Source organism: Hylobates moloch, unplaced genomic scaffold (assembly GCF_009828535.3).
Source record: "Hylobates moloch isolate HMO894 unplaced genomic scaffold, HMol_V3 SCAFFOLD_1, whole genome shotgun sequence".
Classification (NCBI taxonomy): domain Eukaryota; kingdom Metazoa; phylum Chordata; class Mammalia; order Primates; family Hylobatidae; genus Hylobates; species Hylobates moloch.
Genome location: NW_026652276.1, coordinates 228,889,629 through 228,916,993, shown reverse-complemented (window position 1 = coordinate 228,916,993; position 27,365 = coordinate 228,889,629). Strand labels below are relative to the sequence as shown.

Below are 27,365 nucleotides of genomic sequence, written 5' to 3'. Positions count from 1 at the left end.
CGGCACTGGTTATTCAGACAGAAATATCCGCAGAGAGGGGAAAAGTAGTTCCATCAGTTATTCAAGTGTGATGAAATATCTCTATAGACCACAATTCCATTTATTCTAATTCTGTGCTCACTAAGCAACTTCAATCTAATTTGATCTCCTGAATAGACTCATTCACAGGGAAGTCATGCCTCGTACAAATGGTTTTTCCCACTATCCTGGAAACATCTGGATTATCACATGATGCCCTTGGGGTTGTCAATTGTGAGTTATCTCAAATCTCTGGATGAGCGTATTAAATCCAGATTCTTCAGAAGCAACAGGGAGGACTCCACTCTGGATTCGACTGATGGTATCAAAGTAGGAATGCGGCTCAGGAGGTGCCGAGGGTGATCACTGCGGCTCAGGCAGATGATGTTAGAGCTTCTGTTTTTACTTATTTTAAAACTGTTATCCTTTAATATTGATTTTAGTTATCCTTTATAATGTATACTATATAAATGCAGTGGCACATGGATGGAATTTGTAAGTAAACATGCTCAATGGGATGTGGACTTAAAGGCTTTCGGCGAGTGGGGTACAAATAATAAATCATGGATGCCTCTGCTCCAGCCCATGGTAACCATCTCTGAGTCCTGTTCTGAGCAATCTGTTGCCCAATCTCTGGGATTTTTTTTGTTATAACAAGATTATGTGAGTGCTTTTTCCAGTGTTTATAGCACTTCTAGATGCAAAGAGTTATTATTGTTTGTTGATACTGCTCTCAACTGATCATAGACTCCATGAAAGCTGGCACGAAAACATTTCCTGTCAGTAATCTTCAGCCTCAGAATATAGTCAGCACTCATAAATAATTATTCAATCAATAGATAAGTAACTCCTTGCCCCTCTCATTTATATCCATTTTCACTTCTTTTACAAAGTCCTCATGAGACAGAATGTTCTTTATGGTAACCTGGGTATTAAAGATGCTAAAGAAATATAAATAAAAGCTAATGCTCTTTTAGCACCTACTGACAACTGGATACTGCTTCCACTAGCACACCATAATTCTCCTTATCCATGACTTTATTTCTATAACTCCCTATAGACTTCATTACACAATGCCATGCATTTGCAAGACTGATGGTATCATAACCTTAAGGTTATTGAAATCACTACAATTTATACTTGCTACCAAGGTCAGTGCTATGGAGGTAAAGTGACAATGGGTGAGAATGCCAAGCTGGGAATAAGAGATTCACTATATGGCAAAGACAGTGCCAAAGGAGGTGGCAGGGACCAGGCCAGCACAGATAAGTGGAGGGGGCAAGGCTGGAAACTGAGAGGGAAGATGTGAAGATGTGAAACAGAACAGAAATTAGTGTCCGAGACTGGAAGGGTCAGTCAACAGTAACAGAATAATGAGGCAGGTAGAGAGGGACTGGAGACCCAGCCCAGGGCTGGAGTCAAAAGCTTTACAGAATGATCGAGATGACACTGAAGGCTCTGAAAGCTTGAAGTGAGTCAATCACATGAGCAGCTTTGTAACTACATGTTAGGCAAGGCCAGGGCTCATCACGTGTGGCAAGAGGAACCAGGAAGGTACCTCTAGCTAGTGCAGGAGCAGGGGGCTGAGCCTGCAAAGCAGGCTTGCTGGTCTCCATCATCACATCATTTTAAACCCCAATTAAGCATCAATAGAAAATGTACTATCATATCTTCACACAAATTTCATAGCAGCCACTTACTTTAATCCGACCAGTGATTATTTGGTATTGGATATGGTTTAAATCTGTGTTCCCACTCAAATCTCATGTCTAATTATAACCCCCAATGTTGTGAGGCCTGGTGGGAGGTGATTGGATCCTGAGGGCAGTTTCTCATGAATAGTTTAGCACCATCGCCTTTGGTGCTGTCTTTGCGATAGCGAGTGAGTGCTTAATGAGATGTGGGTGTTTAAAGTGTGCAGCACCTTCCCTTCTCTGTCTTGCTCCTGCTCCATCCACGGGGTATGTGTACATCCCCTTTGCCTTCTGCCATGACTGTAAGTTTCCTGAGGCCTCCCCAGAAGCGGAGCAGATGCCAGCATCATGCTTCCTGGACAGCCTGCGGAACTGTGAGCCAATTTAACCTCTTTTCTTTATAAATTACCCAGTCTCAGGTATTTTTTTTACAGCAGTGCAAGAACGGACTAAGATAGTATGGGATTCCAACTTCAAACTTTCTGAGCATATTTTCCGATGGACAGCATTTCATTTTAAACCTAATTTTTGTTTCTAACAAAGTATTACATGTACATAGTTATAAAGGTCTAGTGGTGTTAGGACTAAAGCAAAAAGCAGTTCTCTGCTTCCCACCCCCTCCTAATTCCTTAGAGACACCTTCTCACACTTTTAACTCTTTCAATTAAACAGCTGTATTTTTTTTTTAAAAAAACCTCTGGAGCTACTTATTAATTTATACCTTTTATAATATTCTCTACTGATTTTCCTGAATATAAGATGAGAATTTAGCACTTTTATAAGCCTGCTTCCCTAGCCCCTTTATGTTCTTCCAAAATAGCTAAATCACAGATTTTTGGTTATATTGAAATTCAAGCTTGGCATGGTGCCTCACACCTGTAACTGCAGTGACTGGGGAGGCTGATGTGGGAGGATTGCTTGAGGCCAGGAGTTCAAGACCAGCCTGGGCTGTGTCTTGAGTGAGATCCTGTCTCTGAAAAAAAAAACAAAAACAGCTGTGTCTAATGGGGTAGTTCTAGCTACTCGGGAGGCTGAAGCAGGAGGATCCCTTGTGCTCAGGAGTTCAAGGTTGCAGTGAATTGTGATCATGTCACTGCGTTTCAACCTGGGCAACAGTAAGACACTATCTCTATAATAATAATAATAATAATAATAAATTTAGCACAGTATTCATATTTTAGGACTATGTAATATTATTTAAGAGCCAAACAGTAAAATCTAATTGTATTTTCCTTAAATTGTATTTTCTTGCATTTTGTTGTATGTAATTGTATTTTCTTGTATTTTTGTTTGTTGCAATTGTATTTTCTTGTATTTTGTTTCTTTAAAATCAATAATCATTTTTTTATTTGCTTATTTTTCTATGTATCTGCCATGAATTCTCTCCAGATTCTTTAACACAGCAGCAAAACTATTCTCAAAAATTTTCCAGCATTGCACACGTCAGGCCATCTGCAGTCACATTTTTGTCCTCTGGAGGCATCTTCTACGGCCCTCTTTCCTCTGTTCCCACCTGGACGGGTTCTTCTCAGGGTTACTGCACAGCCCTTGTCCTGGGACCTCCCTCTGCCATTAGTGCAGGGGCTTCCTTTTGCCACACTTTGGTACTACATCCCCAGGTTTCAGGATCTCATGACATCCGCTTCCTAGGTCTACACTCTCATTTTCCTGAAACACATTCTCAGGTAGCTCCTTGAGAAAAGAGATACTTGAGGTTAACTTTCTAAACCCATGTTTTTCTGATGAGTCATTATTCTACTTTCACACTTAACTGAGAAACTCCAGAAGGAAAATTGTCAGGCTCTCAGGGCTGCTACTGGGAAAGCAACTGCTTTCTGTTTTCGAAGCCTTATATGCAACCTACATTTTTCTCCTCTCTGGAAACTTTCAGGATCTTTTCTTTAACTCTTTTAATTGGAACTTCATGATTGCCTTGATAAAGATTTTTCTCCCATATCAGGTCTGAGACTTTAATAATTTCTCTGATCCCTTTTCTCAAACACCTGTTTATGTTAGATTTTTTTTTTTTCTAATTTTGTTCCTAATTTTGATCTTTTCCATTTGTGTTCTACTTCTTTGGACATTTCCTCAGCTTTATTTTCAATACTGCCATTGTGTTTTAATTTCAGCTATCGTATTTTACATTTCCAAGTATGATTTCTCATTCTCTGATAGTCCCCTTTTTCATAGTACCCCATTCTAATTTTTTCGGAGGCAATATCTCAATATCTTCTCTTGTCTGAGAATATTAATTTAACTATCAAACGTTTTCTTCTGCTTTCTCTGTTGCCTCTGTTTCTTCCCAGACCTCCTGCCACCCACCCCTACCCTGGATTGTGAGTTTGGGGTCCCTTCTTTTATGACATCTCTGACATCACCCTACATGGTTGGTGACTCTCACCTGTCTGTTTATACTGAACAGTCAAGTACTAGACAGCTGAGTGCAATCTAGAGTGTGTGTGATTGGGATGGTGGTGGATTTGATGATTGGGCTTCATTATCGCATGGAGAGTCCCCTGTCCCGTTGAAGGGACCCTGAATGTCAGTATCAGTGACTTGTTTTGGTCACTGAATGTTCAATATCTTGAGAGAAGAATCCGCTACTTTCCTCATGAGGAATATATGTCTGTTGGTCAGTGCTTGGGGAGCTGAGAGGAAGAAGGCTAAGGAGAGGGGTCAACCTTATTAAGTCAATTTCCACATCTTTCCTCTGCTTTTATTAAGGAGCTTTACCCCCATTTTTTGGTGCCTGGTGTCTGGAGTGTGAACCCCCACTTCCTGCATGGGTAGAGCAGGACAGTCACTGGCAGGGTCAGAGCGGGGAGCTGGGGTGTGACTGACCCTCACATAGACGTTCCACCATTTCTCTGGCTCTGAGCCCGGCCCTTGCTTGCCTCCAGTTCCTGGGCCTCTTGGAGCTCCACGGCTTGCTTCCCACCTGCCTGTCAACAGCCTGGACTTACAGATTTTCCTTTACTGCCAGTAGTGAAGTAACTGAACTTGTGATGTGCTGAAGTTCTTTCGTGGAGAATGAAGAGAAGGAGGTAACAAACTGAGGTCACAGTCCACCTGTGGGTCCAGCAAGAGCCCTAGAAGCATTGGCGGGGGTGGTACTACCAGGAGGAGGTGGTGGGGGGTGGGAGGGATGACAGGAAGTGAGTCCCTGGGCTGCTCTGGGCTGTCACTTGGTGAAGCTTCCCTGCACTGTTTCCGTGTACAGGCTGAGGAATCCAACCTCCAGGTTCCCATTCTGGCTCTACCATCTCCATCTACTGGGCGATGTGAGGCGGATCATTTGGCCTTTCTAAATCCTCATGTGTACAGTGGAATTGTGGCAGGCCAGGTCTTACTGATGCAGGCCTCCATAACAACTGTTTCAGCACTGACTGAATGGTTAAGTTAAATATTAAAAGCTGAAAGAACCAGTGCCCTTATACAAAGGCTAGGATGTAACAAAAGCCCACCAAGAGTTTGCCTAGGCCTTTCCTGGGCCTTGAAGCATGACAAGATAATGAAGGAATTCTTAACAGGGCCTGTTTAGGGTTAACAAGTTTTACTGGGGGTCTGAAGAAACTCCCCAGGCCTCCACAAACAAGTTTAATGGGGGTCTGAAGGAACTCCCCAAACCTCCGTGATTTAGCAGGAGACAAGACAAGGGTCATTAGCCCAGCATCTGAACCCATTTAGATTAAGTAAATTTACTGAGGCTCCAGAGGAAGGTCTTCAGGACTCAGATCTTAGTTATAAATTAAGAGAAGTGAGTCACTTATGTCTTTAGATAAATGCACACTTACTCATAGACATATAGCTTAGAAGATACATAAGCTCTGGAAAACCTTGTAAGTTTGAGTTGATCTGGCGATAATTTCCAGGTGTTCTCTCTGTACCCAGTTACAGAAATAAAAACTCATGCCTGTAATCTCAGCACTTTGGGAGGCCAAGGTGGGCAGATCACCTGAGGTCGGGAGTTTGAAACCAGCCTGACCAACATGGAGAAACCCTGTCTCTACTAAAAATACAAAATTAGCCAGGCACGGTGGTGCATGCCTGTAATCCCAGCTACTTGGGAGGCTGAGGCAGGAGAATCGCTTGAACCTGGGAGGCGGAGGTTGCGGTGAGCTGAGATCGCACCATTGTACTCCAGCCTGGGCAACAAGAGCGAAACTCCATCTCAAAAAAAGAAAACAAAACAAAAAACCTCTCTTCTTTCCCAGTTCATCTGTATCTCGTTACTGGGTGGTGAGAATAAGCAGCTTGACCCTATTTGGTCCAGGAACAGAATAACAGTGGAACTTCTTTTATAGGGTATGGTGAGAATCTCAGGAGATAACCCATGAAATATACTTAGCAGAGTGCTAGGCACAAAACAAAAGATCAATAAATGTGATTACTTACTACTACACTGCTAGCCTTTGATTTCATTTACAGTCAGCCTGTGCAAGGGCTTGGCCAAGGAGTGGGGAAGGATGGAAGAGGAGCCTCTTTTCCTTCAGGGTGTGAACAGTAAGACAACAAACCCTGAGGCTTTTCCCCTGAGCCTGATTGACCACAGGTACTAATGCTTTTTTAGAAATCATAAATTGACAATGTATAATTGTATAAATTCATGGGGTACAAAGTGATGTTATGATTTATGAATATGAAGTGAAATAATTAAATCAAGGTACTTAACATATCCATCACCTCAAATACTTAACATTTTGGGGGGTAAGAACATTTGCAATTCATCCTTAGCAATTGTGAAATATACATCTTCTATTACTAACTACATTCACCAAGCTCTGCAATAGAACTTAACCAACCAACCAAGCATGTTCCTCCTAACTGCACTCTTTGGCCATCTCCCCATTCCCTGCAGCTCCCAGCCTCTGTACCCACCATCCTCCTCTCTGCTTCTCTCGAGTCTGTTTGTTTTAGATTCCACTCATGCATGAGAGCTTGCAGTATTTGTCTTCGGTGCCTGGCTTATTTCATGGAGCATTACGTCCTCCAGTTCCATCCATGGGGAGCGGCAAACCCCAGGATTGACAGCTAAGCCTGCAGCGGTCACTTCCTCAGCTGGCTGACTCCTCTCGACCTCACCCACGTCTGCCCTTTTGTCCTCTTCATCTCTTTCCTTCCTCTGCTCCCTCACTAGCTTCCAAAACTCGGTGCTTCCTATTTCTTCATCTCCACTGATTTTTTTTTTTTTTGAGACAGAGTCTCGCTCTGTCACCCAGGCTGGAGTGCAGTGGCACAATCTCGGCTCACTGCAAGCTCCGCCTCCCGGGTTCATGCTATTCTCCTGCCTCAGCCTCCCAAGTAGCTGGGACTACAGGCACCCGCCACCACGCCCGGCTAATTTTTTGTACTTTTTTTTAGTAGAGACGGGGTTTCACCGTGTTAGCCAGGATGGTCTCGATCTCCTGACCTCATGATCTGCCTGCCTCCCAAAGTGCTGGGATTACAGGCGTGAGCCACTGCGCCCGGCCTGATTTATTTATTTATTTATTGGTAATTCCATTCAGGACACATGAATCGGAGCTATCGTCCTTGAGTACTAGCCCTGTGTTACGCTTTGTAGAGTAGCCATTAAGGACAAATCTGATGAAAGGAGGAGTGACCTGACAACTAAGAAGGTAGAGTTACCCAAGCAATGGACATAATTGCATTTGAACAAATGTTTGCAGGAGGCAACTGCAGAGTAGAAGAGACATGTGATGAAAAGCAGAGGCCCTGCCTGGTGTGCCTGCCCCTGCCCGCTCTCCTCCCTCCCCAGAGGGGAGATGGGGAGTTAGGAAGGGGGAAGAGACGGTGGCTAGAGGAGTCTGCGTTTGGCCCACATGGAGAAGACTGCATGAAGGCACTCTGGGCTGCGGTTTGGTGAGGAGTGTGGCTGCTGGGCTGACTCCAGTGGCCAGTGGTCTTGTCATTCCCCTCCCAGATTCAGTGATTTCCTCAGGCCACCAAATGGCTCACACTGGGGCTGCACCTAGAAGCATATCTATAGCTTCTGCTGTAAACGGCAAACACTTTCCAATGTAAATAGCAGCTCTGAAGAGACTAATTACTCCGAAAATTATTAGTGACCCAAATGTTAGAGATTTGCAGATTCTTTGAGTTATGCAAAGGGGCTTCTATTGTGTCCTGTGAGCTGGGGACTGTGGACAACAATCAACCAGATGGCTTCATTTGCATGCAGATTTGAGTCTATTTGTCAAGATTTCCTTACGGGAGGAAAAAAAATTACTTCCTTAATTAAACCTTTTTTGTACATTCAGGTTAGGTAAAGAGGAGCTTTGTTCAGCTCTTGGCCTCATTTTATTGGGCAAGCTTCACTTACAATGAAGGGCTGCAAGTTATTAATAAAATGCTGTCCATGGGTTTGAGTCAGCCACTCTCTCTGCAGCATTTCTTCCCGTCCAGCAAGCCTGTTTCACGGCTGCAACCCAAAATGATCAGAGGACAAGTTTGCCGGAAGAGTCAACAACATAAATATTTCACCCTGTGTGTCTCTGTGATTCGGGTCCTTTGGGCTAGAATGGGGATGGGGTCCCACAGAGAAAAAGAATATGCTGGTGAAAGCCTGAAAGTCATAACACTTGAGGTGCTTCCTGCACTGCTGTGAGCTGACCTATAGCCAGGTTCTGGGGCTTGTCATAAAACTGGCTTGTTCCTAGTCATGGAAATTCTTACATGTCAATCCCATTATTAGTGCATTTAAATATAAAGGGTACTTATGAGGTAATTTCGGTACATTTAAAATGTTTGAAACAGTTGTGTGTTTCACATGTTTGGAGGGTGGGAACAAGTCTAAGATGGTTTATGAAGCTCTTCAGGCTCTCCACGTTACGGCTCTACACTTTCCCACTTTTCGTTTGGGGGGCTATTATTTATGCCTGAGTAATCCTAGGTCTACCGGGGCTCAAAGTTAATAACTAGAAGTGGAGACGTGAATAGCTAGATGTGTCATGGGAACTTCTGACCCTCCAGTCCTCACTCAAATTTCTGTCCTGGGTAAGCCCTAAAGGTTGCTATGTGATTGATTCCAGAAAGCAGGGAATAATAAGACTGAAACTTTTACACCCTGGCAAAGAGGGGAAGAAGATTTAGCAGAAAACACAGCTTTGATTTAGTAAAAATAAGACTATGTAGTATTTTTTGCATCTAGAGGTTGTAAAACAAATTGATGTCTGCTTCCTGTAGGTTAAGGAGTAGAATATCAGGCTGGGCATAGTGGCTCATGTCTAGAATCCCAGCACTTTGGGAGGCTGAAGCCGGTGGATTGCTTGAGCCCAGGAGTTTGAGACCAGCCGGGGCGACATAGTGAGACCTCGTCTCTATTTATTAGGAAAAAATATATATATATACATGTCTCAAAGAGTGCAATACACTGAAGTGCCATAGAGGTGGGGGTGACTCTGGGGAATGACAACTTCAAAATGTTCCTGTGTCCCAGGGATGAATATTTATGCTTTTCTTTCTTTTCCTGAGTAATTTTCACCCATTTCAACAAGTACTAATCATATGTTAACGATTCCCAAATTTATGCATAAGTTAGATCTTCAGTATAAATCATCAAGGTAAAGCTGTCCAGTAAGAAATGCCTATTTGAGCCTTAAACTCATAGTACAGATCTAACTCTAAATATCTGAAAGCAAACATTTTTCTTCCAAATTAACTATATCCGCAGTATTCTCCATCTCAGAAGGTAGAGCTTTTCCCACTCTGCCATTCAAGGCAGGAACCTGGGAGCCCTTCCTTAGCATCCAGTCAATCCTCAAGGCCTGATAGCCACACCTTCTAAATAGTCTGTGCTGTGTCTCCTCCTCTCCATTCCTTCTGCTGCCTTGGCTCTGATTGTCTCTTGCCTGGATGTGGCAGCAGCCTCCTAACTTGGTTCTGTTCCTGGTGCTGTTCATCTCAAATTCATCCTTGATAAAGCCAACAGAGAAATCCATCTAAAATGCAAAACAAGGCCGGGCATGGTGGCTCACGCCTGTAATCCCAGCACTTTGGGAGGCTGAGGCGGGTGGATCACCTGAGGTCAGGAGTTCAAGACTAGCCTGGCCAACATGGTGAAACCCCATCTCTACTAAAAATACAAAAATTAGCTGAGTGTGGTGGCAGGTGCCTGTAGTCCCAGCTACTCAGGAGACTGAGGCAGGAGAATCACTTGAACCTGGGAGGCGGAGGTTGTGGTGAGCCAAGATTGCACCATTGCACTCCAGCCTGGGCGACACAGCGAGACTCCATCTCAAAAAAAATAAAAAAATAAAAAAATAAATAATAAGAAAAAATAAAATGCAAAACCGACCATTTCACTGTCATGCATCAAATCCCAAGGGTTCCAAATAGCTTGCAGAATATATAGGATTGCAAGCTCGGTGACATGGCATAGCAAGCATAGGCCTGCTTCGCCAGCCTTTTCTCTTTCTACTCCTAGCCTCAGAATGTATATTTCAGCAACATACAGCTACCATTGTTCCTACCATGACAATGGTGTGTGTGGATTCCAGCTTTATTTGCAGTTTCCTCTTTTTGGATTGTCTTTTTCTACAACGTCCTCCCCTTCACCCTCTCAGTTCATATACCACATTGGACTTGATTTCCACTCATTCTTTAAGACTCAATTCAGATGCCGCCTCCTCCGGAGAGTCTTTCTGACCTATGCCTGAACTGGGCATGGTACTATTTCCCTGTCTTCCTAGTGCATCTAACTTGTTATTATAATTACTTTCTTGTGTTCCTCTCCTCTGCTCGGCTGCGAATTTCAGAGAGCAGAGATTGTGCTTTCTATACATTTCTAACGGTAACATCTGGCCTGACCCACACATATTCAATATGTGTTTCTTGAATCAATGAAAAAAAAGTGTTTTTTTAAAATAAATTCGAACCATGGGAATTCCACTACCAGTTATTATCATCGCCTGACATGACCATCTGCAAAGCCTACTTTTCGACAGTTTCAGAACTGAAGAGTTATTTAACCCATATGGACAGAAGCTTTTCTAGGTTGGGCATTATTTATTTGGACGTTTAGACACACTCAGCATTTCCCTTCTCAGATATCTGATGAGCTAGTCATCTTCATGGGGTCCTCAGGTGGTACCGACAATGATGGGTGACAATGGTTCTGAGAACTGCCAGCCCCGTGAACGTCACTTCTGTCTTTATTGTATCTCCTTTGGTATGTACTTTCTCTTACCTCCATCTCTCTTCATATAATTGGAATTCATGATCTAATAGCATTAAGTTTCCATTTTATCATCTGCCCTGTTGTAATGAAGGATGGTCATAGCTGAGTTGTAAAAAGACTGAGCTGCATTTAGCTACGCTCCACCACTGTGCAGAGCAAGAGTGCTGTAATGCCAGGCAGCCTTTATGTGTTGATAGACTACAGAACCTCCAGAGCCTCACATCCATAGAAAAACAGGTTTTATATCAAATCCATTAGGTGAGTAAAATGTGGAAAAAAGCCACCCATTTCAGCAGAATGACGGATGTGAAACTGGGAAACTGCTCTATACCCAGGGTAATGGGTTGATATGATCCATACAATTACGTTACACAAATCAAAGTTTCCTTTTTGTGCTCTTTTCATTACAGGAAATGAAAAGATTCACATGTCCTATTAATAGAAACTGTGATTTTCCTGCTGAAAACAGTAACACAGTCCACGTCTCTCAGGGGAGAGCAGGATCAGTAAAGCATCAAAATAACCCATAGTGCAAAGAAAGAGAGACGAGGAAATGAATTCAGTCTTCCAAGACCTCAGTTTCTTTATTTGTAAATTAGAAAAATAATTCTTTCTTCACAGGGTTGTTGTGATGATTTAAAGCAATAGCATCATACTGAAGCATTTTGAAATACCAAAGAACTATAAAGGCCAAAAAATCTTGCCTATATATTTTAATAATAATAGAAAAATAACAAAGACTTCTTTGTAGGCAGGGGTGAGAGAATTGGTTTGGATTTTTACAAAATGTGCTGCAGTTTCCTTAGAATTCATATATCCTCAAGAAGAAGGGCATACTATTGAAAGAAAGCCTGAAAACAAATTCCATTCAACTGCTAAGTGAAAATAATTTCTGATATAAAAATAAATAGTACATCAAAACGGAAATGAGTGCTCCGCTTTTAAGGATAAAAGGAACACATTTGAGAGTGAGAACGATTCTGTTTTGCAACTGGTGGCCTTTGTTGCTGTTTTTTAGTGTGAAGCAGTGGAGCTTAGACACACTGGGCTTTGCCTGTGATCATCCTGGGGTGAGGATTGAAAATGGAATTCACATTGATGACACAGGACATATATGAGTCTATATAAGACTAACAGAAGTTTTACAACTTTGTGTTACATAATTAAAATAAATATAATGTGAATGAAATAATATCCGATATGCAGATTTAGAACAGTTTTAATTTCAAAGGAATCTGAGAATTTGTATCAGGGAAAGACAGACTGCATGAGTGGTGCCTGGAATAATGAACAGTGTGTTCACCAGAAGTTGCTGCTGCGTGGATGATGTGAAAGGAGACCCCCAAAATTATTAAGCCAAAGGGAAAAGTCAAGCTGGGTACTTACTGCTTAGGGCAAACCTGCCTCCTATTCTATTCCTAAAAACGATAGCTACTAAGATAAAAAAAAACAAACAAAAAAAAAACAAAGAAAAAAACTACATACCTCCCTCACGAGGAATATCCTTGTGGACAAAGGACAGACACAACTCAAAATCACTCCTCTGCTCACTGATAGAAATGCGTAACTGTTTGCCTCCTTTGGAAAGGCTAATCAGAAACTCAAAAGAATGCAACCATTTGTCTCTTGCCTACCTATGACCTGGGAGCCCCCTTCCCATTTTGAGTTGTCCTGCCTTTCTGGACAGAACCAATGTACATTTTACATATATTAATTGATGTCTCATGTCTCCCTAAAATGTATAAAACCAAGCTGTGCCCTGACCACCTTGGGCACATGTCATCAGGACCTCCTGAGGCTGTGTCACGGGCTGGCAACATTAACTTTGGCAAAATAAACTTCCTAAATTGACTGAGACCTGTCTCGGATGTTTGGGGTTCAACAATGTTTATCATAGCACTACAGGCCCCAAAGCTATATGCAAACTGCACTGAGGGTCTGGCTGGGCTACAACATAAAAGATTTTCACTGCATGAAGAGGTATTGCTACAACCCAAAATGGCGGAACTTCCTTCCACATGTATTGAGCGCAATGTGGTACAAAAGTACGTGCTTGGATAATCAAATATTAAATAAATTATTATAATAATATTTAGTATGGCATGCCAATTTAGGATTTCATTTAGATTTCCCGCTTCAATATTTCAAGTTGTAAAATTGAGGTTTTGCATTCAACCTAGCAATCCCATTACTGGGTATATATCCAAAGGAATAGAAATCATTGTATTAATAAAGACACCTGCACACAAATGTGCATCACAGCACTATTCACAATAGCAATGACATGGAATCAACCTAAATGTCCATCAGTAGCAGACTAGATAAAGAAAATGTGGTACATATACACCATGGAATACTATGCAGCCATAAAAAAGAACGAGATCATGTCTTTTGAGGGAACATGGATGGGGCTGGAGGCCATCATCCCCAGCAAACTGACACAGAAAATCAAATACCACGTGTTCTCACTTGTAAGTGGGAGTTAAACGATGAGAACACAGGGACACAAAGAAGGAAACAACAGACCCAGGGGCCTACTTGAGGGTGGAGGCTGGGAGGAGGGAGAGGAGCAGAAAAAATAACTATTGGATATTAGGCTTAGTACCTGGGTGACAAAATAATCTGTACAACACCCCCCGTGACACGAGTTTAACTACGTAACAAACCTGCACCTGTACCCCTGAACCTAAAATAAAAGTTTGAAAAAATAGAAGTTTTGGTCTTCTTTTTTTGCCTTAGACGTAATTGATTGATAGCAATGGGGAAGACTGCATGTTCAGAATCTGGCTGTTTGAGAATCTTAATATTTTTAAAAGTGAATTTAAATGATAACAAAAAGCAAAGATTATAGCTTCCGCTGCCATAGCATGGTGCCGTAGGTTACGCTAATCTGAAACTGAGTAGATGGTAGCATACTCTGGGTTTTGAAAGCAATTCTCTCCAACAGTCTGGCAGCCACCCAGAGCACAGCAGCTTTGAAACATGTTGCATTCTGACCTTTTCCCAGTCTAGGGGCTCTGGAGGAAGAACAAGGGCTCTAAAATTCAGATTGGAAGATGCACAAACAAAGCACTGAATGGATTCCGAGGGAACCAATCTCACATTTCACTTCTGCAAAACTTTATGGGAAGTTTATGGGGATTTATTGTTTCAAGAACAGAAGGACATTTACCTACAGATGCAGGGGAATAAATTTCAAGTGCATTTAGTATTGGAGAATGGTCGCTTTATTGCGGATTTCAATCCACTTGACTTTCTCCTTAATCTTTTACCTTCCACCTCAAGTAGAACACCACACACACACACACACACACACACACAAACACACACACACACTGAACTTTTTAGTTTTGTGCTTCCATGGTGTGAGTGATTTGTAAATGTTTATAGTTTTAAATAGCAAAAAATGGAAGTAACCATAATGTGTACATTTATTACTGTATGTATTTGAAGAAACATGCATTCATTTGGATAAAAAATGTGATACAATGTGGCATAAACCATAAAATCGATCTATGTAAATTGTCCATTGTATGTTGTTAAGGGACAAGCTATTTTCAGAATAAAATGTATATCACAGCTCCATTTTATTATATTAATATTAGGTTGGTGCAAAAGTAATTGCAGTTTTTGGCACAAACCTATTAAGTATGTGTGCATTGTTTATGTGCCTGATGCAAAGATATGTGTATATACCCCACATATATAATATGCACATACACACATACACATACATGCATCTGTGTGTGTGTATATTTGCTTAAGCTCAGAATAAAGGACCGATGTCTAGAAGCCTTCACACTCAGCTTTAATGGTGGTCACCTTTGTGGATGGTAATGGAAAGGATTCACACTGGGAGGGACCTAGGTGTTTTGTTCATTGATATTTGTTCTGTGGGAGTTTAGACAGAACAAAAGGAAAAGGAAAGAGGAAGCAGAAGGAAAGACAAGGGTCCAAGAAGTCTTCAAAAGAGGGAAGAGAGTGACCGGGTGCGGTGTCTCACACCTGTAATTCCAGCACTTTGGGAGTCTGAGGCGAGTGGATCACGAGGGCAGGAGTTCAAGACCAGCCTGGCCAAGATGGTGAAACCCCGTCTCTACTAAAAATACAAAAATTAGCCAGGCATGGTGGCATATGCCTGTAATCCCAGCTATTCAGGAGGCTGAGGCAGAGAATTGCTTGAACCTGGGGGGCAGAGATTGCAGTGACCCAAGACTGTGACACTGCACTCCAGTCTGGGTGACAGAGTGAGACTCCGTCTCAAAAAAAAAAAAAAAAAAAAAAGGAGGGAGGAGCCAGGAGGAGCTCAGGATCTGGCAGGGATGGGAGGGGCAGGGTAGAGAAGCGAGGGCCCCGGGAATGGCTGAAAGAATTCGAAAGTGCTGTGTGCTATGCTAGGAACTAAGTGGTTTTTGATGCTCCTCATGAGATACAAACGGAAGTTGGACTCTTTTCATTCCTTTTGTTTATTGGACTGTGATTTTGAGGAGAAAGTCCATCCTGAAACTATGCAGATGAGGGTAGAGAAGACCTCATCCTAGACCAATACTGCAGCCACTAGGGGAGAAGGGGACTTTCTCATTTATACCGAGGAAGAGAAAGTTTCCTGAGGTTGTACCATCCACACGTGAGACCCGGGTGCTGCTGAGGTGTTCTACACTACAAACTGCCCATGTCCAGCACACACACACACACACACACACACACACACATCGTAATGCTTTTTTCTTGCAAGGAATTCTCACCGGCCATAGCAAATTTTCCTTCTCCAATCCTTATTCCATTAACGTTCTAAATTCATAGAGTTATTAATAAATGTAGCTAAAATCTACAATAATGGCATTATTAATAAATAGTAGCTCAAACCCTTCCCATGTTCTAAGCAGTATTTCAACACAGGTTTTATCTCAATTAATTCTCACTTCAAGTGCTGTTATTATCTCCACTTTTCATGTAGGGAAACTGAGGCACAGAAAGTTTAATGTGAACACTCGGTTCCATTTTTACACACCTGGGTTTCGTGGCTTCCACACTAGTGCTCTTTCCACACACAAAAGAATGCAGACACTCTTTTTTATAAAGCAATTTCTTCCTTCCTCTCACTGTCCTGGGCTGTTCTCATAAATAGAGCATGAGCTCTTAAGACATTCCTAGGGGACAGATGGCCAATGAACATTGGATGTTGATGTGGCTGTGTCATTCTGAGCCTTTTATTCTGGGCTTCCCTGGCACCTGAAACAGATGTTACTTTATCCTTCTCTTCAAAGTTCAGCTAAAAGAGATTCAAAAGATTTTTCTGTAAGATTCAGAAAGCCTGATCTAAGGTCACCCTCAGCTATATTTTGTCTCATATGTTTACTGAGAACCTACTCTATGGCATTCATAGCTCTGGACTTCTTGGAATACATAGCATGTAAAGACCTTATATTTATTTTAATGCAAATTAAAAAAAAATTTAAACAGATGGGGTCTATCTTATCTAGGCTGGACTCAAACTCCTGGGCTCAAGTGATCCTCCTTGCTCAGCCTCCTGAGTTGCTGGAACTATGGTGCACACCACTGTGCCCAGCTAGGACCTCCTTATATTTTGTCCCTGCCTCTGAAATCACCCAATGCCAGTCTCTCCCTTGCTCATTAGGCTACAGTCACACCAGCATGTTTTTTTTTTTTTTTTTCTGAGACAGAGTCTCACTCTGTCACCAGGCTGGAGTGCAGTGGCGTGATCTTGGCTCAAAGCAACCTCTGCCTCCTGGATTCAAGCGATTCTCCTGCCTCAGCCTCCTGGGTAGCTGGGACTACAGGCATGTGCCACCACACTTGGCTAATTTTTATATTTTTAGTAGAGGTGGGGTTTCACCATGTTGGCCAGGATGGTCTCGATCTCCTGACCTCATGGTCTGCCCGCCTCGGCCTCCCAAAGTGCTGGGATTACAGGCGTGAGCCACCGCACCCAGCCTCTTTTCTTTAAAGTACCAAGCTTGTTCCAGCCTCAGAACATGTTTTCTGCCTAGAACACTTCCCACATACCACTGCAGGGCTGTCTTTTTCCCATCGTTTAGAACTCAGTCACCTCCTTGAATCACTGCCACCTACTCAAAGAAGTGGTAAATCCAATCTGGTCACCTTCAGTTATTCTCTATCCATGTAATTTTTATAGCATGTATCACTACCTAAAATACCTATTTTAAAAATTTATGTACTGCTTGCTTATCCTGACCTAGGATATAAAGTGATATATACAATCGCTTTGCCTATTTTGTTCTTTGCTCTGTTTTTGACACCTTGCTGGGCACATAGTAGGTGCTTACTGAACGTCACTGAATGAGTCAAACATACCACCTAGTGTCCACCAGTTTGAGAGCTGTGGGTTATGCACTCTTAACAGCTGAGGAGGGCTTCAAAAGGCCACCATCCACATGGAGATAGAGTTACTGCTTGATGAAATCAAGCCTTGTTATCACATCAGTAATATTTGTTGAAGTTATTTAGAAAGAGTAGCTTCCAGCTACTTGGGAGGCTGAGGCAGGAGAATGGTGTGAACCCGGGAGGCGGAGCTTGCAGTGAGCCAAGATCGCACCACTGCACTCCAGCCTGGGCGACAAAGCAAGACTCTGTCCCCCACCTCCCCCAAAAAAAGAGTAGCTTAAAAATGATCTCATGTGACAAACTACTCAACATATTATTAACTCTTTACTCCAAAGTCCCTGATTTATCTTGTCAAACTATTTGTTAATTTTATTTTTTTTTATTTATTTTTTTACAAATGACACTGAGCTGAATTTAAAAAACATTTTCTGTTTGCATGGGACACACGGAAAGAAGTTTGGTAGCACTGATGTGGAATGCTCATGTTAAAGAGACCAGTTGTTCTAAATTGGCCAGGCTGGTTCAATTTCCTAATGCCCTGTACTGACAAAGAAGTCGTCTGAAAATGTGCAACTGGGTTTTCATGGACCATGTGGGAAGGGTTCGGTTTCCCCATATGAGTTGAAGTTTGTGCCATAATACCTCACAAAGACATGTATCACGATGAACGACTGATCTTTAGTTTGCAACCCTGTGCCCATTCCTGGAGCCTGGATTTGGCTGGGAGAAGGCATTCACTAGCTCTAATATCTCCAAGTAGCTTTATATTATAGGAAGGTCAGGCACTAACCAGACCCCTCCAACCCTTCTCCTCAGACTCAGAGCCTGTCCTCTTCTCTCAGGTTGGCTAATGATTATTTGAGTCATATTAAGGGATATTAAGATCTTGATCTTTCCCAGTAGGGAAGCTCTTTTGCTCAGGACAGGGCCTTGGGTAAGGTTTGTGCTTCAATGCCCAATGAGGGTAAATCCTTCCGTTTCGTTTGCCTTCATAGACCAGGCTCTTGTATAAATGAGAAAATCACTTACTGGACAGTCTTTAGGAGTGTGGGAAGGTGAGCTTTAGTTTCTTTTCTTTTTTTTTTTTTTTTAAGGGACACATGCTTTTTATTCACAGAGGAAGGTAGTCCACAGTGCTATGAGCAGCGATTTGCGGGTATCTGAGGAGGTTTTCAGCTTTTTCTTTATTCGCGTTTGTGTTATTTTACTTGTTAAAAGTCCATTATTACTTTGGTAAATTTAAAACATCGAATAAGAAAAGTGAAAACTAAACACAAGCCAAGAGTAACAAAGAGATTTTATAAATAAGACTCAGCTTTTCGACCCACTAATTCCACACAGGTTTTCCAAGTGTGTGTTCCCACTGCCCTTCCTACTCACTGCCTGACAAAGCACAGGGGATAAAGCACAGTTTTCCTGTGGGCCATTTGGAGATGCCACATCCTCTGTTGTTCTTAAGGAGATCTGACTGTACTTGACAAGGAGCCATTATTTGACGGTACGACAGGGCAGCATTTCATGGACTTAAGTGTTGTTTGCTCTTCAAATATATGCTTTTTCCTTTAGGAAAATATTCATTTAGACAGATCCACAAGGAGGAGGCATGTGAAAACCATTATTAGTCTAACACAAAGGAGAGAGACATATGCACCAAAAAGTACTCCCAATTTCTCAAGTAAAACAAGAAAATGGTAGGAGTTGTTCCTTCTGGTTTCACCATGGCTATATAGTAAAAGCGTCTGGGGCATCCTCACTGCTTTTAAATACAGCTGTGTTCATACAACTGCTGCTGATTCCAATGTGATTGAAATTTTCAGCATGCCTGATTTACCATATCTGATTGTGTAAGCAGCTGGGATACAAAAAATAACATGCCTGGCATATGCTTAGCAGTCACAAGGAAGTGGCAGAAAATCAGCCTGTGACCCACTTATTATTTTGGTGACAGAACCGATGCTCTCCTGCCTCTTGCAGCCCTGATCTTGCCAATGTGTTTCCTGCTTTACCTCTATCCACCCCTACTCTCATTATTCACCAACCAAACCTTTATGACGTGGTGGCTTCGTGAATACTCACCCGTTTTTTAAAAAATTATTTTAATAAGGGATTCCTGAAAATTGAAATGTTTTTATGGTCTAAATTAATCTCTATGTGATTAATCTCTATGATAATGAAATCTCTATGATTTCATGTATCAACACAAAATGGGGGTAAATACTTTAATATCCATGGCCTATATCTATGCTTATAATAATTAGCTGGTTGTTACTTCTCAGCCATAATCTATGTTTCACTGTGACCACACACACACACACACACACGCATGCACGCACGCACAAAAACGTTCAGCTTAAGAATCTTGACAAACGAGGAGATGAGGTTGGAATAACATAGTGGAACAAAAACTTTTCTAATGTCCTCCTCTAACAGAAATCAAGTAATAATTTCCAAAGTTTACATTTGACCATGAACTTGGACATTGGTGTTTTTAAGTAGGAAGATCCATTATTTACTTGAGAAAAATAAAGTATAAATTGGAAAGTACTTAGTAAAAATAACCATGCAGAAGCAACTCTCTGCGCCCTGCGAAAAAAAATGTTAAACTATTTCATGACTCTTTCTTTTAATGTTAAACTTTAAAAATCTTTTTCTTTGAAGAAAATACATGGGAAATTTTTCTCCTGCTCTAGTTGACATGCTTAAAGAGAGCAATAAAGCATTCCACTGTGTATTAGAAAATTCTGGGCAGGAGGGGAGAACATTTTAACAGAAATAATTTGGAAGGTGCGAAACTAGACCTGATTAGTTTCCACAAAGCATAACAACTCTTTGAAGGATTAGGGACCAGGACTAAAAATGTAGTATTTTCTCAGATTATTTTTCCCCGGTGGTGCTCTTTTTGTGTGTTTCGGCCTGATATTCTATTTCTGTAGTAATCAGTGGCTCACAAACTTTGGTGAGCATCAGAATCATCTGCAGGGCTTGCTGAAAAGGCAGCCTGCTGAGCCATAACCCCGGCTATTTCCAACCACTCAGCCTTGCAGTTCTTTTTCATTAGGATCTCAGCTGCTTCTGATGCAGATGATCTTTTCTATAGAAGCTCTGCAAACACTGTTTTGGAGTCTGTGTACTTCTCAGACTGCTTATTAGAAGCCTGGCTAATTTCGAAGTACCGTTATTTTGAACTTTGTGAAGGGTAAATATGACATTAGTTCTTGTTATTGGTGCAGCCAGATCAGAGACCTCATGCAGAGAACACATGGACAATCTGCCAAGGAATCGTGCCTCGCTCCTGACTGAGGTTTCCGTGAGCAGGAATAGCTTGGCAAGCCCCACAGACAGTGAACAGCGCAGGCTCATCAGCTTTGAGGCAGAACGACATTGCTTTCTTTGCAGGGTTACACTAGGAGCCAAACTGGCTTTTCTGTGGGCCTCTGGGGAAAACAGGACTGCTCTTGGTCCATGGTCCAGGAGGGAGGAAGTTCAGAGGCTTGGCATGTAGCCTGTAGCCCTGATTTCTGTGCTTGTTGACTCAAGCTCATTTAACTTTCAGGACGTTATTCTCTCTCATCGTCTTTCTTCTACTTTACTCTTGGTTCATCATTTCATTGGTTCCACTGCCTCTTATTATCTCTTAAATATTTACATTCCTCAGAGCTCCACCATGCCACTGTGCTCTTCTCTCTGTGTATCATTTATCTATGTGATCTCAACTATCTTCCCATTGATAGCTCCATCTATGTCTAATCAGGGTCCTAGAGCCAAGTGCCAAAATTCTATCAGAATGTGCTTGTCCGTTAAGATTTCCTACCAGAAGCTTGCAAGAGCAAGTGTGAAACCAAACTCACTGCCCTCAGCTAAGAGTGGCTTCTCTTGTGGTCTTCATCTTAGTAATATCACTGTTCATATTATGAAACTTCAGGGTCTCTTCTGAGCCAGAAATCTCATGCCCACGCAAAATCAGGTGCCAAATTCTGTCTATTCCAGCTCCAAAGTCTCTCAGGTCATCCTCTGTTACCTTTTCCCACTGCTTTTGTCTCCCTGACTCTAGTACCACCCCTTCCAGGTCATCCTCCACAGAGCCAACAGGAGGATTTAACTCATCAATTAACTAGTTAATCACAGATCATTAGCAACACACATCACAAATCTTGCCAGCAGATTTGCCCCCCATCTGCAAGGACATTCAACTTCTGTCTTCCTTCTTTTCTTTTTAGTCTTAGTTACCAAAAACACTATTATTTGTAAAGAAAATGATGATAAAATATTACAGCTAATATTTGTCTATGTTTAATATGTGTCATTTACTGTGCTATGCACTTACTATGCATTGTTCCACGTGTTTCACAAAACATTAAAAAATAGATGCTGTTATTATTCTCCTTTGCAGATGAAGCCATTGAGGCTTATAGAGAAATTAAGTAACTTGTTCAAGTCCACATGGGCGGTAGGAGGGACTTCAGAGAAAGTCTGTCTGAATCCAGAGCCTGTACTCTTAATCCCTTTCTCCACTGCCTAGTTTTATGTGGTTTAAGTAATATTAGCCACTGGGTGTGGTGGCTTACACCTGCAATCCCAGCACTTTGGGAGGCCAAGGCAGGCAGATCGCTTGAGCTCAGGAGTTTGAGATCAGCCTGGACAACATTGTGAAATCCTGTCTCTACAAAAAATCAGCCAGGTACGGTGGCACTGGCCTGTAGTTACAGCTACTTGGGAGGTTGAGCCTGGGAGGTTGAGGCTGCAGTGAGCTGTGACTGTGCCACTGCACCCCAGCCTGGGTGACAGAGTGAGACTCTGTCTCAAAAGAAAGAAAGAAAAAATAATACTATCAAGAGTACTCTTACTATAATACATACATTTAAAATAATTTTCTATGATGGTAGGTGGAAAACAGTAACGGGTTTGAGACACTCCACCTACATTCAGTTGCTGATGTGACCTCAGTTGGGTCAGGGTGAATTTGTCATTCTGATGTCTGTAAACAAAGGTGTGTGTAAGAGGACAAAATCCATGGCCCCAGCTTACTGACATCATGTTTTCCTTTTTCTGCTAACAATCTTTCAAGTGTATTAGCTGTTAATGACTGAAGGATTTTATAGCTCTTCCCATTGTAAATAGATTGGCTAGTTGAGTATTATCCAAGTATGTTGAACAGAATACTAATTCCAGGGAATGACAATAGTCATCATATCAGAAAAGGTTTCTACAGTCAAATATGTATGAGAAATGCTGTATTAAAAATGTTAAACACATTTCTTTACTGCAAGAGTCACAGTACATTGTGATTTTCTGAAAGGAGTATATAGCCGGTGTTGATGCACATATATGATCACAAGGCTCTTTTTATTATTATTATTTTTTTAGCTTTCTTTTTTAAAAAAATTTAATTTTTTTTTTTTTTTTAGCAGAGCTCTCAGATATATCTATTTGGGAAATGCTGTATCAAACAGCTATCTGGTATTTCTGTTCACACAGACTCAATCTTTGGTTTAAAGCATGTGGACTGTGCTATTTATTTTTATCTAAACCCTATATATATATTATAAAGGAGCATCACCTTCTTTTATTCTATTTAGAAAGTATGATAACTGGAACAAATTGCTGTGTTGAAGAAGAAGATGTGGGGGATTATCAACTAAGCTGTTTATCTGTGTTGTCAGAAGGCAGGCACTTGGACCAAAGCTTTGTGGTTGTTTTTTTTTTTTTTTAAATTGAGACTGTGTGTCTTTCTTCTTCGCAAACCTCTTTGCATATCTAATAAATCATTTTCATACTTTAAACAAGCTCTTTAATCGGCTGGGACAGAAGCTGCTTTCTGTCGTCCTCTTCCTGTAATGTTAATCAAAGCATTTATAGTAGCAGCAACCCCAGCGTTACTAAATTATGTCTTCTTGAGAGACTGGAGGTACATCGAGAGAACAAAAGCTGGGCATGCTCACCATGGAGGATTTTTAAATCACAGTAAAATGTTTTGAAGTTCTTTTCTTACTCAAAACCACTAGGCTTTGGACTAGTCAGTGAAGCCTCTAACCCCCAGCAGGGCAGGAGGTGCTAGTTCACTCTGAGCCCCTAGACTTTTCTTTAAGTTCCTAAGTGCATTTGATCCGTGGTCCCAGTGGGGACCCACCTGCTTCCATTTCTTCATCCATCCAAGCCAAGAACAAAACACAACCAGCCTCTGCATTTTTTCAGGGAAGCTTTAGAGCTCTCCTGGCCTGTTGCCCTTCTGGAATCATGCCACTCATTAAGATGGAAACACTTGATGCGTATTCCTGTGTGGACTGATTTGTGATTCCCCAGACTAGATAGAGAACAAGGACTTTCCCCTCCCATCAAACACAATATAACATTCTGCTTTTGTTGGTCAACATTTAACCAACAAATGTCATGGAAGAATTAGGAAACCTGCTCCCCCAAGGAAATAAAGCAGACTGGGTCTCCAGGTCCAGGCCAGAGACTTATGAAAGCTTTCTCTGCTTTCCTTACGTGAGTGTATTTGATTTTCAGTTAAATCACTGGCAAAATAAGACTTCCAGGCCACTTCGGAGCTATTAACACATGTCTGCCTCCTTCCTTGTTTTTGGATCTGTGATGGGAATTTCAGCAAATTACCTCCTTCCTGATAACGGTAAATTCTTTATTTTCATGTCTCTGGAACCCGAGGGAAGTTGTTTGATCTGGATCCTGTGCCTCTTGGCCTAGTCTTTTAACTTCCCCATGTCATAAGTACATCAATTTCCAACCAGTCAGGGAAGATTTTCCTCCTTCTCCCACTACACTGCTGGATTCTCTTTTGCTTGTAGTATCTTTGAGGCTACAGTCTGACCCATGGAGATGTTCTGTGCAAACAGTTCAATATAAGATGTAACAGACATGCTGATAAATGGTATGTATTAAAGTCACTTAAGATGAAGACTATAAAAAGAATGAAGAAAGAATACTTCTCAGCTTTGGATGTTCTTTATGTTTTCATGTATCATAAATAATTTTTCCTTAGAATAACAAACATTGCTATTTGTTGACATTTTTTAATCTAAAGAAAAATTGCCTTTTTAATTCATGATTTTGTCCCATATGCATTTCCTTCTCTGGACCATACATAAGCCAAATCAGGTAGCTTCCTCCATACTTCATTACTCATCAGCTTTGAGAGCTGGGATATTTATTCCAAAAAGAAAGTGTAAATTTTAAAAAAATTAAAAACTGATTGACAAGTAAAAATTGTACATATTTATGGTATACAACATGATGTTTTGAGATTATATACATACACACATATACATACACAGTACACATTGTAGAATGGCTAAATAAAGGTATTTAACACATGCATTATCTCAAAAATTTATCTTTTTTTGTAATGGAAACATAAAATCCACTCTCATAGCAATTTTCATATACACAATATGTTGTCATTAGCTGTAGTCACTATGATGTACAATAGATCTCTTGAAATTACTCCTTTTGTCTAATTGAAATGTTGTGTCCTTTGGCTAAGATCTACCCAATTCCACCATCTCCCAGTCTCTCTGGTAACCAGTATTTCACTCTTTGTTCCAATTACTTCAACTTTTTTACCCTCCACATATAAGTGAGATCATAGGATACTTAATTTGTGCCTGGTTTATTTTACATAACATAATGGTCTCCAGGTACATCCAAATGGCTGGATTTCCTTCTTTTTGAAGGTTCTATCATGTATATATACCATATTTTCTTTACCCATTCATCTATCGATGGGCACTTGAGTCCAGATCTCTGCTATTGTGAATAATGCTGCAGTAAACATAGGAGTGAACTTATCTCTTCTACACACTAATTTCATTTCCTTTGGATATATAGCCGACAGTGGGATTGCTAGATCATATGGTAGTTCTATTTTTAATTTTTTGAGGAACCTCCATACTGTTTACCCTAATGGTTGTACTAATTTACATTTCTACCAACAATGTGTAAAGGTTCCCTCTTCTTCACATTCTCATCAACACTTGTCTTTTATCATTTTGATAATAGCCATTCTAACAGGTTTGAGGTGGTATCTTATGGTTTTAATTTGCATTTCCCTGATTAGTGATATTAAACGTTTTAAATATATTTGTTGGCATATGTATGCCTTCTGTTGAGAAATACCTACTCAGGTCCTTTGTCCATTTTTAAATCAAGTTATTTGTTTTCTTACTACTGAATTGTTTGAATTCTTTATACATTTTGGACACTAATCCCTTATCAGATGTATGGTTTGTGAATACATCCTGTCATTCCATAGGTTGTCTCTTCAACCTGTTGGATTGTTTCCTTTGCTGTGCAGAAGCTTTTCAGTTTGATGTCATTCCATTTGTCTATTTTGGCTTTTGCTGCTTGTGCTTTTGGGGTCGTAGCCAAAAAATCTTTGCCCAGACCAGTATCACAGAGCATTTTCCCTATGTTTTGTTCTAGTAGCTTTACAGTTTCAGGTGTCATATTTAAGTCTTTAATTCATTTTGAATTGATTTTTGTATATGGTATAAAATGAGAGCCTAGTTTCATACTTCTATGTATGGGTATACATTATTGAAGAGACTGTCCTTTCCCCATAATTTTGGCATCTTCATCAAAAACCTATTGACCATAAATGCATTAATTTATTTCTGGGGTCTTTATTCTGTTCCATTGGTATATGTGTCTGTAGTCTGTATTTATGCTAGTACTATGCTGTTTCTATTACTATAGCTTTGTGGTAGGTTTTAAAATCAGGTCATGTGATATCTCTCTGTTGCTTAAAATTGCTTTAGCTATTTAGGGTCTTTTGTGGTTCCATATGAATTTTAGGATTACTTTTCCTATTGCTGTAAAAAATGTTATTGGAGTTTTTATAGGCATTATGTTAAATCTGTAGATCACTTTGGGTAGTATTGAATTTTTAACAATATTCTTCAAATTCATGAGAATGGGATATCTTTCCATTTACTTGTGTTTCTTCAATTTATTTCCTCAATGTTTTATAAATTTCGGTATAAACTTTTACCTCCTTGGCTAAATTTTTCTTATTTCTTTTTTAGCTATTGTAAATGAAATTGTTTTATTTCCTTTTTGGATAATTCATGTTAATATATAGAAATGCTGTTGATTTTCATATGTTGATTTTGTATCCTACAACTTTACTGAATTGAGTTTTTTAGTTCTAACAGTTGTTTCATGGAGTCTTTAGGATTTACTATATATAAGATCATGTCACCTGTAAACAGAGACAATTTAACTTTTTCCTTTCCAATTTGGATGCCTTTTATTTCTTTCTCTTGCCTAACTGTTCTGGCTGGTACTTCTAGTACTATGTTGAATAAACATGGCAAGAGTGGGCATCCTTGTCTTCTTCCTAATCTTAGAGGAAGAGCTTTCAACTTTTCTGTGTAGAATATGATGTCAGCTTTGGGCTTGTTGTATGTGCTCTTTGTTGTGTTGAGATACATTTATTCTGTACCTAATTTGCTGAGTGTTTGTTTCATGAAAGAAAGTTAAATTTTGTCAAATCACTTTTCTGCATTTATTGAGATGATCATATGGGTTTTGTCCTTCATTCTACTATTGTGGTGTATCATATTAATTATTGTATATTGAACCATCCTTGCATCTCTGGGATAAATCCCACCTGACCATGGTGAATGATTCTTTCAGCATACTGTTGAATTCAGTTTGCTAGTATTTTGTTGAGGATTTTTGCATCTATGTTCATTAGGAATATGGGCATGTAATTTTTTTTCTTGTGGTGCTTTTTCTGGCTTTGTTATCAGGGTAATGCTGGCCTGGTAAAATAAGTTTGAGAATGTTTCTTCATCTTCATTTTTTGGTAAAAGTTCATAAAAAATTGATACTTTATCCTTTAAATGTTTGGTAGAATTCAGCAGTAAAGCCATCAGGTCTTGGGATTTTCTTTGATATGAGGGTTTTTATTGATTTAATTTCCTTACTCATTAATGGTTTGTTTAGATTTTCTATTTCATCATGATTCAGTTTTGGTGGGTTTTATGAGACTAAGAATTTATTCTTTCTTTTAGCTTATTCAGTGTGTGCTGTGTAATTGTTCATAATAGTTTCTTGTGATCCTTTGGATTTCTGTGGTATAAGTTATGATG

General features: G+C 40.5%; 1 protein-coding gene across 1 annotated transcript in view; it reads right to left on the bottom strand.

The window, feature by feature from the left end:
- The window catches only part of CNTNAP2 (contactin associated protein 2), a 1,422,658-nt gene that overhangs the window by 317,744 nt on the left and 1,077,549 nt on the right, over positions 1–27,365 (bottom strand). The window lies entirely within an intron of this gene.